Below are 14,993 nucleotides of genomic sequence, written 5' to 3'. Positions count from 1 at the left end.
AGTTTGCGCATGTCTATGTATTCGGCTTCAGTTCATCTTCAGTTCAATTCAGTCATGTATAAAAACCCGGGAACAAAAGGCAGACATATTTGACTGGGTTGGATCTTGTGGACACATGGTTCATCCTGCAGGTACTTCACAACATTGACTCTCCTACCCGTGTTGTCTGTCTGGACCTCTGACTAACGCCACACTGAGTCTAGACTCTGGATTTGTTGCTCGAGGCTAAGATGGCTTCTGGACACTAACACTGAGAAGAATACCTGTGGATCAGACGGATGACCTAGAACGTCCCGCCCCCTGTGGAATGCATGATATAATGGGAGTCACTGACTCATGGTCGTTGTGCGATCTCGGTGGGGAAATAGGCCATCACTCTCATCATCCGCGACCTTTGAACCTTTGACCTTTGTTGCGCCAGCCAACCTCGGCGTGTCTCCCCTCCTCCTCTGCCTGATAAAAATGGCGTTAGCCAAATTAATCTAATTTGGAGTCATTTGTTGAAGTTCCACTGGAGGGAATGTGAAAAGAAAATATTTGATGTGATAACAGGTAGCTCTCTGTTCGCACTCATTTTTCATCTCAATTTCACTGGATGGGGAGCCAAGACACACACATTCAACTGCACTGCCAGACAGGATGACACACACACTCTCACACACAACCTCTCTCTCTCTGTCTAGCACACACACACACACAGTATATGAGTAGTGAGAACGTGATGAAACCCAGTTTAAGAGGTCAGGCTTCAGTTATTTCGGAGCAGATCATGCTCAGTATTTTAGGGGCCCCGTTGACGTCTTACAGAATGTGTACACTGACTTGCTTTAACAAGGACCTTCAACACCAAGGCCCCGGCCTCCTGCCCCCCACCCCCGGCACTTCTGGCCCCCTGTCCCCAGCCCCCCTACCCTGCACCCCCCTCACCTTGACCTTTACACAGCTGTCTGTCTTCCATTTCTTCTGGGCTGCGAGGGGCCTCATGCATTATGTCATGCGGTATCACCGATTCACTGTGAAAATAGACTGATAGCACGTACTGGAAGACAATGGCAGGAGTCAGTCATGTTCAGGAGTGTGTCCATGAATGTTGAATAAGTGTGTCACCCTTTCTTTGCTCCTTGTGAGTGTGTGTGTGTGTGTCTCATAGTACATACACCAAGTGTTTTACAGAAGAAAGTTTCCATAGAGGCCCTTAAATCATCTTAATTATTGCCCCGCTTGACAAAAAGTGGTGAGGGCCTCCAAACGCCTCCACACGCCTCCAACTTTGCTTTCATTCTCTTTCAAACACACACACACACACACACCCACACACACACACACGCACACACACTCCCGCACACACACGCACGCACACACATACACCCCCACACATGCACACACACTCCCGCACACACATGCACGCACACGCACGCACACACATACACCCCCACACACGCACACACAACACTCCCACACATGCACACGCACACACACGCACGCACACACCCATACTAATGAACTGATCTGCCTGGTCTGATCCTACTCCATACCTCGCATCTCCAAATCCCCAGATTGCTGGCCCGTCGCTGGAGTCTATGATGAGGCTGGCCTGGCTGACGACAGAGATAATATCTTGTTGTGTGCCGCAGCTTGTTCAATACTGTAACCTCGGGGTGCGATGATATCAGTGTATGCGGTTGAAGGTGACTCTTTCTCTTGGCTGGAGTTCACAGGAACGGCACGGTGTCTACAAATTGCACGTTCCGAGGGCCCAGACACACTCACACACAAACACACCTGCTTGTCAGATATTTGTATACACTGCTCTGTAAACTGAACGCATGCATGCACGCACACACCGACGCGCCCTCTCAGACGGTTTGAGGTCGGGCTGATTGCAGAGTGTGTGTTGGCGGGTAGGGGGTTGAAGGGCTGATTGCAGAGTGTGTGTTGGCGGGTAGGGGGTTGAAGGGGTGGTTGCAGAGTGTGTGTTGGCGGGTAGGGGGTTGAAGGGGTGGTTGCAGAGTGTGTGTTGGCGGGTAGGGGGTTGAAGGGGTGGTTGCAGAGTGTGTGTTGGCGGGTAGGGGGTTGAAGGGGTGGTTGCAGAGTGTGTGTTGGCGGGTAGGGGGTTGAAGGGGTGGTTGCAGAGTGTGTGTTGGCGGGTAGGGGGTTGAAGGGGTGGTTGCAGGGCTGCAGTTGTGGGTGGGCCCACTCCTGCTTCATGCAGAGGAGATGTATAGTTATTTGGGGTTGAGTGAATGGTTAGCATGAAGGACGGACTTGAGTTATGGCAGCCTGACAGCCAGTGCGACAGGGGAACAGTGTGGAACAGTAGCGACAGAATCTGGAGTGTGAAGCATCATCCCAATTACTGCTCTTCCCTCTCTCTCTCTCTCTCTCTCTCTCTCTCTCTCTCTCTCTCTTTCGCTCTGTCTCTCTCTCTCTCTCTTTCGCTCTGTCTCTCTCTCTCTCTTTCGCTCTGCCCAAATCTCTCTTTTTATCTCTGTCTCTCTACCTCTCTATCTCTCTCTCTCTCTCTCTCTCTTTCGCTCTGTCTCTCTCTTTCGCTCTATCTCTCTCTCTCTTTTTATCTCTGTCTCTCTCTCTCTTTCGCTCTGTCTCTCTCTGTCTTTTGCTCTGTCTCTCTCTCTCTTTCTCTCTATGTCTCTCTACCTCTCTCTCTCTCTATGTGTCTCTCTCTGTCTGACTCTCTCTCTCTCCCTCTCTCTCTCTCTCTCTCTCTCTCCCTCTGTCTCTGTCTCTCTCTTTCTCTCTCTGTCTTTCTCTCTCATTCACTCAATGTCTCTCTCTTTCTATGTGTCACTCTCTCTGTCTGACTCTCTCTCTCTGTCTCTCTCTATGTCTCTCTCTCTGTCTCTCTCTCTCTCCTTCTCTCTATCTGGCTCTCTGTCTGTCTCTCTCTGTCTCCATCATGCTGGGTGTCACTCTGTCTCCCTATCTGTCACTCAGTGTGTCTCTCTCTTTTTGGATTTGTCTCTCTAGTTTTTTTTCGCACATCCACACACCCACACTCTAATGGAGTGACTGTTCCTTAGTGGAATGTGTGTGTTTGTGTACTGAAACTATTTTTGATCAACAAAGTACAAAGTTTGTGTGTACTGTGTCTATACTCTTATTTCAGTGTGTGCATGTGTGTGTGTGTATGTTTGTGTGTGTGTCTGTGCTTGTGTAATATAACCTCAAAGCCACAACCCAAACACACATTTCACTCCAAGTCCTTTCTCCCTGTCCGCAGGCTGTGTGCCCCGCTCTGCAGGCAGCCCCTTGGGCCCGTCCAGGGTGATAAATTAGAAGCTCTTAAAGTTCACAGGCACCACCACTCCAATCCCCAGAGACACAGTGGGGAGGCTTGTTTTGCCCCTCAGCCCATAAAGAAGCAGTTGATTGGGTGCTAACAAGGAACACTTTTTATGGGTTTCAGAGGCCGATAACACCAGTGGTGTGTGGGGGTGTCCCGGGAGGGACATTAGCGGGAGTGATTTGGGAGAGAGAGAACCTACGTGCCAGCCACCCCCGTCAGTGAAAGAGCATGGGCTTTGAGTGGGCGAGAGCATGTGTGCGTGTGTGTGTGTTCTCTGAGGAGGGTGCAGCAGGAGGGGGAGGGGGGGGGAGAGTTTAAGTGGTATCATCTTGCCAGTAATGACACACTTCATGGGGAATCCCACAGACACACAGACTAAACTGTTGTATCTGGTCTAGGAGCTCAGCGCTACGTTGCCCACACGACACCTGGGGGGTGGGGTGGGGCGGGGGGTTTGGGCGGGGGTAGGGGGGGGGGTGGGTGGGGGGGGGGTGCGTCAGCCTCCAGTCTAGACTCACCTCTAGCAACAGTGCTCGGAGCACACACTGGGTAAACACAGCAGCACTGTGGTGTCTCACTAGCATCTAGGCTGCTGGTTGCTAGTGAGAGTCAACGGGAGAGAGACAACAGGAGAGAGAGAGAGCAGGAGGGAAAGAGCAGGAGAGAGAGCAGGAGAGAAAGAGCAGGAGAGAGAGAGAGCAGGAGAGAAAGAGCAGGAGAGAGAGAGCAGGAGGGAGCAGGGGAAGAGAGCGGGGGAGAGAGCAGGAGAGAGAGCAGGAGAGAGAGAGCAGGAGAGAGAGAGCAGGAGGGAGAGCAGGAGAGAGAGAGCAGGGGGAGAGGGAAGACAGGAGGGAGAGAGAGTGGTAAGAGACAAAGTGGGATAAAGAGAGAGAGGAGACGGAGAGATCAGCTGAAGAGGAAAAAAAAGGAAAGGAAAAGGAACGGGGAGAGATCAAAGTACTGCAGAGATGAAAAGAGAGAAGAGAGAGAATCAAATATACCATACAGTCAAAGAAAGCAGCTGACAGGAGAGATGAAGGATGAACACATACATTATACATTTGTAGAGGAAGATCTGTCTTGAAATGATTATCAACATCTCTGTAAATATTTAAATGGGGATCAGAGTGGTTTAGATCCGTGTGCATCAACAGACGCCTAACGGAACGTGACTGTTAAACAAGGAGATTGAACGAGAACTGAATGATGGTACCTTGGAGCCTTTTCAATAGTTATTATTAAGGGCCAAGGCCTGCAGCCAGTCAGTGGCATATCCAGTTGTTTATAAATCAGCCACTCACTGATGAAATCCCAGTCTGAATCACAAGTGATATTCCTATATATCTTCAGCATAAAGTTGTACGTGGATACAGGGTGATGGAGTCAGGGAGGTGTAGAAGGTAGAGCAGGCAGCTCTGCTGAAGGAGTTTTGGAGGGTGGGAGAGAGGGCAGGGGTGAGGCAGGGGTAGAAGCTGTGTGGCAGCTCTGTTGGAGGGTGGGGGTGAGGGCAGGGGTGAGGCAGGGGTAGAAGGTGAGTGGCAGCTCTACTGAAGGGTGCACATCCCCAGCAAGAGCAGCACACTGGGGATGTTTAAACAATACGGAAGACATTACAGCCCTCCTGGAACTGTTTAGAACTCTCTGTCTTTCTCTCACTCTCTCTCTCTCTCTCTCTCTCTCTCTCTCTCTCTCTCTCTATCTCTCTCTCTCTCTCTCTCTCTCTCTCTCTCTCTCTCTCCTCTCTTTCCCTTTTTCTAAATTTGATTGTTTCCCAAAAGTACAGTGTAGAGACTGTGATGACATGGCTGGTTCACACTTATAGCTTGAAAGGAGGTGAAGGGTCAAGGCCACACTGTGCTTTAGTCAAAACAGGGTTTAGGGGAGGTGGGGTGCATTTGTGGGGAGGGTGGGGGGAGGGTGTAGAGGGCGCATGTCTGGCAAGGGCGTGGGGGGGGGGGGGTGGCGTCTGTGTGATTTTGTGTGGGTGGAGTCTTTGCAGATCCAGACGGTGATCCCAGGGTGGTTGATTTGGAGGTTAACAATAGCCATGCAGTCGGTGAGTCAAACAAACCTCGTTATAGTTACTCAATCAAATACTTTCCCCAGTGTTTAAAGAGTGTGGGGGGGGGATTTACTGATTCCTATCAGATGGTGAAGGGGTTGAGGGGGTGTACGTGGGGGGCTGGCAGGCGAGTCAGGAGGACAGAGCGAGTTGGTGGGGGGGGGGGGGGACTAGGGAGGTGGGGGAGAGGAGAGCACGTCTGGTGAAGTTATTTCCGTCTGTCCTGTGAGGAAGTGATGGGGTATGGGTCTCATGTCTGGCTGGATGACCGAGGTGTTTACTCTATCGCTCCACGTGGCCCTGCCTCACGTTCACTGCTCCTCTCTCTATCTGCTTGTCTGGACTTTTCTAATCGTGTCCATGGGAACACCCTCAGACACACTGCGAGATGAACTTTTTCCCCGAGCTCGTGTGAGTGAGTCACTTGTGTTTATGGGATAGCTGGGTCACGTTCCCAAACTGGGTTGCACTCTAGTTAACTCGGGAGGTTAAGGGGATGATTTTTCACATGAAGAGCCTCAATTCAGCAAAGACTGTAACCACTCTTGCTCTGCCTGCCTGCCTGTCACACACACACACACACACACGAGGGATGCCTGTGCTGACCTTAGTTTTTCCTCCGGGCTGTTTAGATTGACTGGTGCAGCTTGGCCTTCATCCTCCATATCCAGACCTCCCCTTCAGAACACACACACACACACACAGGCACAAGCACACAACACACACAAACGCACACATGCATACACCAACACGCGCGCACACTCTCACATGCAGAAATGGTTGCCCAGATGTAAGAGCGCGCACACCAAGGCACAACATGAAACATGTCTGCCATGCAAACGGCACAGCACGTCATGGAGATGGGCAAATCCCATCAGCCTGGAAGCTTGTATGTTCGCTGTGGCATGCACTCCTCTCATGACACAGTTGAGCATGTTTAAATGGATCTCTTCTGCCCTGCTAGCTGGCTCTGATACTGCACAGACCCATGAATGGATGCCAGATACTGATCCTGCAATCGGCCCTCTGTTTTTGTATGAATACATTAGATGAGAGGTATAGTTTTCTTAATATATTGTTGTGGTGTCTTTGTCTTGCGAGATGGTTCTAATTTGGTAGGAATCTCTGGTATGAGTGGCAATGTGTGTCCCAGCTGTGTAGGGTCTGCTGCTTCTAACAGTCTCCTAAACCATTTCACCTGCCTGTCTGTCTGTCTGTCTGCCCGGGTCTGTCTGTCTGCCTGGGTCTGTCTGCCTGCCTGTCTGCCTGGGTCTGTCTGTCTGCCTGGGCCCGCCTGCCTGCCTACTTGTATCTGCCTGCCTGACTGCCTGTCTGTCTGCCTGCCTGCCTGCCTGCCTGCCTGCCTGTCTGTCTGTCTGTCTGTCTGTCTGTCTGTCTGTCTGTCTGTCTACCTGTCTATCTATCTACCTGTCTATCTATCTACCTGTCTATCTATCTACCCGTCTATCTATCTACCTGTCTATCTATCTACCTGTCTATCTATCTACCTGTCTATCTATCTACCTGTCTATACTCTGGCCTGCAGCACGGTGTTGCCAGCTCTGTGCACCCAAGAGAAGGTCTTGCTTCTCGAGAGGATTAACCCTACTCATGTTAGGAGTTATCGCAGCCTCTGATGATTCCGTTTCTGTGTGTGCTTCTGTGTGTGTTTCTGTGTGTGTGTGTGTGTGTGTGTGGGAGGGGAGTGTTGTTGCGGGAGTGTGTGGCTGCAGTCTGAGTCATCGGCCTTCTGAGTGCTGGCTGACATTGACCTTTCCCAGGGACTGGAGCCTCCTTCCTCCTGCAGCTCCCTTCTGGAGGAGCTGAGCTCATACACAGCTGTTTATCACAACACACACACACACACACAAATATCCATAATAGAGACATCGACACAGATACAGACCCAGACCCAAACAGACACACAGTGCAGTCACAGATACAGACCCAGACCCAAACAGACACACAGTGCAGTCACAGATACAGACCCAGACCCAAACAGACACACAGTGCAGTCACAGATACAGACCCAGACCCAAACAGACACACAGTGCAGTCACAGATACAGACCCAGACCCAAACAGACACACAGTGCAGTCACATCTATCTGCCTGTCTGTCTGTCTGCCTGTCTGCCTGTCTGCCTGTCTGCCTGTCTGCCTGTCTGCCTGTCTGTCTGTCTGTCTGTCTGCCTGTCTGCCTGTCTCTCCCTTTTACTGATGCACTCGTACATCCCTCCATCATTTATCTCTTATGGGTGATAAGATCCATGGCGTGCCTTTCGCATAAATTCTTTCCGGTAGGCGTAAGAATGTCTGTGGGTGGCAAGCTTTCTCTCCTGCCAGTTCTGAGCAAACAGCAAACATCGTAAAGGAAGGAATAAAGATTAAACCGATAGAAAAGGATTTTAAATTAGGCGCTGGCTGTTATTTTTTATTTCCACTTTTAAGTGTGATTTTATATTAAAGAGGGAGAAAACAAAAACAACCCTTATTTCCTGTTCCTGCTGATTGGCTGCATGAGCGTCTGTGCTGCTGCTCATTGGTTGGAAAGGTGTCTCTGTGATGTGTGTATGTCACATGGGCTTTCACTCTTGTCCCTGTAGATGGCGGGGGTAGCGTGACCAGGGGATGACCAGATAAGTGACAAGGATAAGCCGGAGAGAGAAGTCTGGACACAAGACACAGTCCCTTCCTTGGTAAGTGGATGGAAAAAAAAATAATTAGCCAACATGTTTCAGTTTCAAGGTCTTTAGAGAAGTGCATTCTTGACTCCACCCTCCAAGCCCACTTTCAGGAGGTGACACTTGTCTCCCCTACAAGTGTCAACGCCCCTTTCTGACCACAGCCAATGGGGGGGGATAATGCAGGGTTGGCACTCTGGCCAATCCAAGCTGAGATGTAAATCATGTTTTTGTCCACTGACCACGACTCCCACAGGAAAAGACAACATTCTTTCAAATGACATGGTTGTAGACTTCCGATTACAGCCCTGTCACATACTCCACTGCTGCATAAACACATGATGGAGAGAGATGAGGAGAGAAGGGGGGGGGGGAGTAGGTAAGGGAGATGGATGGGGAGTGAGAAGGGGGATGGAAAGAGAGAGGATGGCGAGAAGGACGGAGACAGAGAGAGAGACAGAGGGAGAGGGTGCGACAAGCAGGAGAGAAAAGGACGGAGAAAGAGAGAGGCAGTCGAGATGGAGAGAGGGGTGGTGCACAGTAAGAGGAGGAGAGGTGGATGGAGAAAACGAGAGGGCCAGAGGGAGAGAGGGATGGAGAAGGCAGGAGAGAGAAAGGCATGGAGAGAGAGAGAGGCAGAGAAGGGTGGAAAGGGAGAGGAGGAGATGGAGGCAGGGATGGAGGAGAGGAGGAATAGAGGGGTGCGTGGGAGTCTGTTTGTGTGCCACCTAGCCAAAGCCAGACCATTGGCTCGCAGGGCTATCATAAAGCACTTAACCAAAGTGATGCGTCTTTCCCCAGCATGTCCTCGCTCAGGTACCTCCCTCTCTCCAGACAGGCCCAACTCAATGCCCCCCTCACCCAGGTGGCCTTCTGTCCCAAACAGAAACCAGACAAATATGACACAGAAAAAGTTCTCATGGCGTCCCGCTTCGACGTCACTTCTTCTCCTTCCTTGTAATGGCTTGAGCCCTTCTCGTCACCCCGTGTTCACTTTAAATATGGATTTGCAGTCAATTGGAATGTTCTCGAGATCTCCCAGCAGGACCTCTCTGCTGGCTGTCATGTGTGCCAGGTCGAGTTTCGGAGCTAGCTCAGTCCTGACTCAGACCAAACGTGTGATCACTTCAAGCTCTCTCATGGTCTGGAGCGAAGCATTTGGAAATAAACTTGGAATTCAGCTTAATTGCAGTTTACAGATTTAGGAGGGGCAACGTTCCCTGCTTTATTTTCTCGCATAAATAGAGAGTGAGCAAAGGCCAGAGACATGAGGTTACACAAGCCACAAAAGAGGCTGAAGAACGTCAGAGGCAGAGGAGACACTAACTCTCCTCCTCTCCTCTCCTCTAAAATCACCCCAACTCTGACAGTATGTCCTCACCCACCTCTATCAGATCAGCAGCAGCAGCCTTGTAGTTGCTTTATCATATCTTTGTCCACTGACTTTTCCCATCAGTGTTTTCACCTCTTCTCTCAGCCCCCCCCCCCCCCCACACACACACACACACACACACAGTCTCAGTCCCAGTGTGATAGAGTGTGTGATGAGAGTGGGGCTTCCTCCTGTGCTACAAAGTGTGTGATGGATGACATGTGAAGGAAGTGGTATCAGGCGAGAGGAGAAGCCGGGGGGGGGGGGGGGAGCGTCACTGGATGTGGTAACACACAAACACAGTTCCATAGACTGCAGGGTCAGGAATGCAGAGAGAGAGGGAGAGATAAGACACTCTATCAGCAGACATGAAATATGAGCTCATAAGCGTTAACCCTGCTGGGAAGCAGCCTGCGGAGCTGCAGTATGTCAGCCTTAGTTAGAGGGTGTCGCCACGACCGTCTTGCAAAAACAGCCAATTCAAAGAGATGCCCAGATCGCACTGAGGAATAAAAACATGCCCGCGGTGGAGCAGGACCAATCACTCTATAGTGTCACTTTGGGGTGCGTGTGTCTGCAGTTCAAGGTGCGTGTGTCTGCAGTTCAAGGTGCGTGTGTCCACAGTTCAAGGTGCGGGTGTATTTCAGCCGGTGTTTGGGGAATTTATCTCCTCTTTTAACGTCCTATTACTTTGTTTGCTCTGTTGCTAAATGTACAGGATGGTGTTGTTTAAAACAAAATATATGCAAAAAAATGTTTTGTTGCTTTTGCTTTTTTTTTGCATGAGGCTTGTGTGGCCATGCGAGATTGACTGCAGGACATGTCAAAGTAAAGTTTCATAACAAAAAAACGTGTGCTTGGTGAGTATAGGCACATTCCCATTTACGTACACAACGAGAGAGGGTACAATTTCTGGGCAAATAGTGAGGGGTGCCTGCGGCCCTATATTTAGTTTTTTTTTTACTGTATCATCTAACACAGTGCCTGTGATGCAGCGGGTGCTTAAGATGTCAGTGAAACACAAATACGGATTACTAAGAGATAGTGCCCAGTGCCTTTGATAAAATTGGTGACACACACAGATGTCTGGATTTATAGAGTGATAATGCAGTGCCTGTGATGCAGCTGGTGTTGACAGTTCTTCTCAGTGGCTTTGGTACCTATATTTCTCAGATCACAGATGAAATGCTCTGTCATCTCTAAAGTACTTGTTCAACCTCCACATCAATTCTAGTCACTTGCACATGCACATCATAAAAGCAATTTCTCATTATTTTAAACAAATTGCCAATGCTCTCTAGTATATTCATGCAAATGACAATGTAGCCTTCATTTGTCTTCTGTTTTTTACGTTATCAATTACTTATGTTATGTTGATCAAAATGAATTATATTGTTTCTCTGTAAAATTGTTTACAACTCAAAAATCTAGACATTTAGTTCATAACAGAAGTCATTACATGCACAATGGTTGAGCCAGTTGTCATGATTGTAGGCTTAATTCACCATACAGCGCTTGCATGTACAGTTCTGCCTAAGAGGTGTTTGCTATGTTTACTTACATAAACGTTAATACGCATAAATAAGACATGACAATGAAAGAGGAGACTCAATTTGTATGAACATGGTTCCTGTCTTTCTGTCGTACGCCCGTTTGTAGATCGCTATATCCATGCCTTAAGTAAACGATCAAGGAGGCTAAAGTGGTAGGAATAGTGCCCATGTCTGTGATGCAGCTGGTGAATACAATGTCGTAGCACATTTGCAATGTGCACGCAGTTTTGACATCTGTAAACACGTTAATTTACATAACAAAATGCAAGAGGATGTATAGTGCAGGTACCCACTCTATAGTCATTCTGTTAGCTAGTCAGAATTTCATCCATAAAGTGAAAACCCTTTGAAAGCAGAATATTTTTATGCCAGCAATCAGCACTGCTAACCGGGCCATATCGGTTAAATAAGCAAATTTGCTTCTAAATGACATAGGGTACCCAAAAACGTATTTATGAATTGCTAATTGAAAGGTTGTCCAGCAAGTGATGATGCCTAAAGCAATGAAAATCTAATCCCTGTTGTCTTTCTAGACCAGTGGATCTGAATCCTGGACCTCAGGGCTCCGCTGCCCTGCATATTTTAGATGTTTCCCTGCTCCAACACACCTGATTCAAATGAATGATCGTTATCAGGCTTCTGCTGAGCTAGATAATGACTCATCGAACATTTTGACGCCGAGAACTATTTCCAAACTGTCCACATTACAGAGAAGTCCTGACTCTAATTTAACTTAGCTGTCGTCATGGATTTGTTCCATTCCTCAATAATTCTGAGCCTTCAAGTCTGTCTCTGACATCCCCCTCCATCAACCGGCAAGTTCCAACAGCAAGTTATAACATCTGCACATCTCAAAAAACACTGATGGAGGGGAGGAATATGGATCTGAAGGCATGATAACCCGGGTTTGAATTTCCTGCCTTTAGCCTTTCCATGAGATTGAAGCTGAACACTAATAAATGGTCATTTTAAAACTCTCAACGTCCTAAGTAACCTTAACCTTCATCATAAGGACCATATCCCCTCACCCTTATCACAACATCTAACATAAAAGAATCCATTAACACAAACACAGAGTTGACCCCTTACCTACTCCTACACCGAATGTTAACCCTCGGCCATTAAAGTTAAACAGGTTCCCAAGGTTAAATTACACATCTCTAAAATTACAGTCTTTATGTTGCTGTGATTGTACCAGCCGTGAGGCAACCACAGTTGCTCCTGTTGGTATAACACCGGGAGCAAAACTCTGGAGGGCAGTTTTCTCATGGAGAGAACCCTTTCAGAAGAAGTGAAGTTTCTGCTGAGGGTCAAGCCAGGAGAGCCCTGTTCTCAAGAATATCCTTTTAATAAAGAACTTAAAAGATGGGTTCTGAAAGTCGTTCGCCTTTTTTGCTCGTGGCATCACCACCAGTTTTCCCAGAGTTTTCCCGAAGCCGCTCCTTTGTCATCTTGGCTGTGTGCTTAGGGTCGTCGTCCTGTTGGAAGATCTGTCTCATGTACAGAGAGCTCTGGGGCAGGTTTTCATCAAGGATGTCTCTGTACATTGTTCCTGCCGGGAAAACCACCCTCACAGCATGATGCTGCCACCACAACGCTTCACTGTATGGCACACAATTGAGATTGCACCCATGCCACTGACCGACCCTTAATGGATGTAATATTATACATGAGGACAAGTCCTTAAAAATCAATGATCATGTAATTTGTCTTAGATCTGTTTAATTATAGATAGGAATCATCAAACCATTTGACAAAGTTGTCAATGACCTGCCATGCATGGTCTCATTGTCCTGGAGCAAACTAACTATGACAGTCTATGACAGACTCGTAGTCTACAACTATGAGTCTGCATACTTAAAGATTCTATTTTCACACATGCTCTGACACATATTTCTGTCAATAACAGATGATAGGGGCAACAGCACACATCCTCTTGGAGAGCCAGTTTGAGGACCAAACTGAGACAGGATTTCATTTATCCTCTCTTTTTGTTTCCTATCAGTAAGAAAGTCAAGACTCCAACCCACAAGACTGATAATCAAGTCAAATAGCTCTAAAAGCCTACTGGTTAAAACATAGGGTTGTATTGTGTTAAAAGCAGAGTGAAAATCCACAAATTGACGTCTAGAATGAGACCCATTTCCATCCAAGTGTTTAACAAGTAGCTTAAACCAAGTGACTGTGGCATCCTCTTCTTCTCTATGTGGACTATAAGAAAACTGCAAGGCCAAGCTCTGTTTTCCTGAAGATCTCTGACCTTACCAGTTTCTCAAAGATTTTCATTACAATCGATGTGAAGGCAACTGGTTTAAAATCAACAAGAGTTTTGGGGAGCCTGGATGTTGGAACAGTGGAGCAAGCACTCTGTCAAGGCTGTGTCGGTTATTATTCTCTCATTGCTACACCAGTTCAGGGTTTATGAAGGTGTGTAGCTGTGAAGCTGTGGCCTGACCTTCAGTCAGGGAGCTATGAGATCACCCTGGCTTTCAGCTTGTGGATGGTCTGGAGGTCCTCATCCTGTCGGTCTCAGTCAGTGCTTCACACTACCTCCACCTCCTATCGTCCCAGCGCACTGCTGACTGGCTTTACTGAGACAGGAGGCCTTGACACATGACTGGAGGGTAAAGTAAACACTTCTGTCATGTATACCACGGCATATTTAATTGAAAAGCCGAGAGAGGAGACGAGAGGAGAGGAACAGAAAAATCGTTGTTTTGGTTTCTCCAGTTCTGTGCTAAAGGCTGTTTTGGAGAACAGAGAAGAGGGAGGTTAGGTTGACAAATGGTGGACAGGACAACTTGGCCTTATTCTCCTGTCACATAGCAACAGATGAGGACAAGAGATCCTTTATCTCCCTCTCTCTGTATCTGTCATTTAACTCTCTCTCTCTCTCTCTCTCTCTCTCTCTCTCTCTTTCTCTCTCTCTCTCTCTCTCTCTCTCTCTCTCTCTCTGTCTCCATCTCTCTCTCTCTCTCTCTCTCTCTCTCTCTCTCTCTCTCTCTCTCTCTCTCTCTCCCTCCCTCTCTGCCTGCGTCTCCACACACTCTCTCCTGTATCTGCCCTGCCTCTCTCTATCCTGTCTTTCTTTAATTGCGCCATAACTCCCCTATGCTGCATGCTGCTTCCATGGAACTCTGTTGAAATCCTGGGGAAACTGTCTTCTCAAACCTGCCTGTTTTAAAACACAGTATCTGTAGTAGATGTATTGGCAAACGAGCTGCGCACACATCTGCGTCCATTCCTGATATAGAATGGAGGATTCCGGGCTGAGACTCAGCCATGTGAACAAACAATGTTTTAACAGATAGCTGATGACTAACATGCTTAGTATGCTAGCATATCATCTCTCTACATAGATTCCAGGGATGGGAGTTAAACTAAATGAATTCATAATTTTTTTAAGTGAATCGCTTTTTTTAATGGTCTCTAAATTATAAAATGTTTCTAAAATTCTGCTGCCTATCTGATTTATATTCAGGGGGATTATTCTTGTTTTTAGATTCCTGTGAATACTATCTGTTATTGTAATATCGACCCAGTGGGATTCTGGATAAATACTTGCATTTCCACAGTCTCTTCTGTGGAAATGCAAAATCCAGATAATCTAATCCCCAATCCCCTAAACACCCCTGCTCATTTGTAACACAGAGAAAACAAGAGAAGCAGAAGGAAAGGGGGAGGGAACTGATAGATAACAACAAGAAAGGGAGCAAGGCGGAAAGAAAGAGTGAAGGAAACACAGACACAGCTGGAAAGAAACTTGGAACAAACCAAATTCTGCATCCTCTCCTGATAGGTACCGTATAATGCCACCCTACCTGTCCCCGATTAAGTCTGTGACTCTCAGGGCAGCAGGGTGAGGGTGTGTGTGTGGAAGGGTGGGATAGCGGTCACAGGTAGACCCTCAGCCCTGAGGAATGCAGGCATCTGCCAACCCCAGACAGCCCCCTTGCATGCCCAGTCCCAGTAATTCACTCCAAACGCAGAGAAGCCCATATATCTGGCTGGCAGGAG

At 48.0% G+C, this 14,993-nt stretch overlaps 1 protein-coding gene across 1 annotated transcript in view; it reads left to right on the top strand.

The window, feature by feature from the left end:
* znf469 (zinc finger protein 469) overlaps positions 1 to 14,993 on the top strand; it is a 163,206-nt gene that overhangs the window by 76,363 nt on the left and 71,850 nt on the right. Inside the window, exon 4 of the mRNA XM_084672391.1 lies at positions 7,974 to 8,066. The gene's annotated coding sequence lies outside the window, so the exon portion shown is untranslated. The remainder of the gene's footprint in view (positions 1 to 7,973; positions 8,067 to 14,993) is intronic.

The sequence above is a fragment of the Hypomesus nipponensis genome, chromosome 14 (genome assembly GCF_054491055.1).
Source record: "Hypomesus nipponensis isolate SF chromosome 14, ASM5449105v1, whole genome shotgun sequence".
In the NCBI taxonomy this organism is placed as follows: Eukaryota; Metazoa; Chordata; class Actinopteri; order Osmeriformes; family Osmeridae; genus Hypomesus; species Hypomesus nipponensis.
This window is presented reverse-complemented; position numbering and strand designations above follow the sequence as displayed.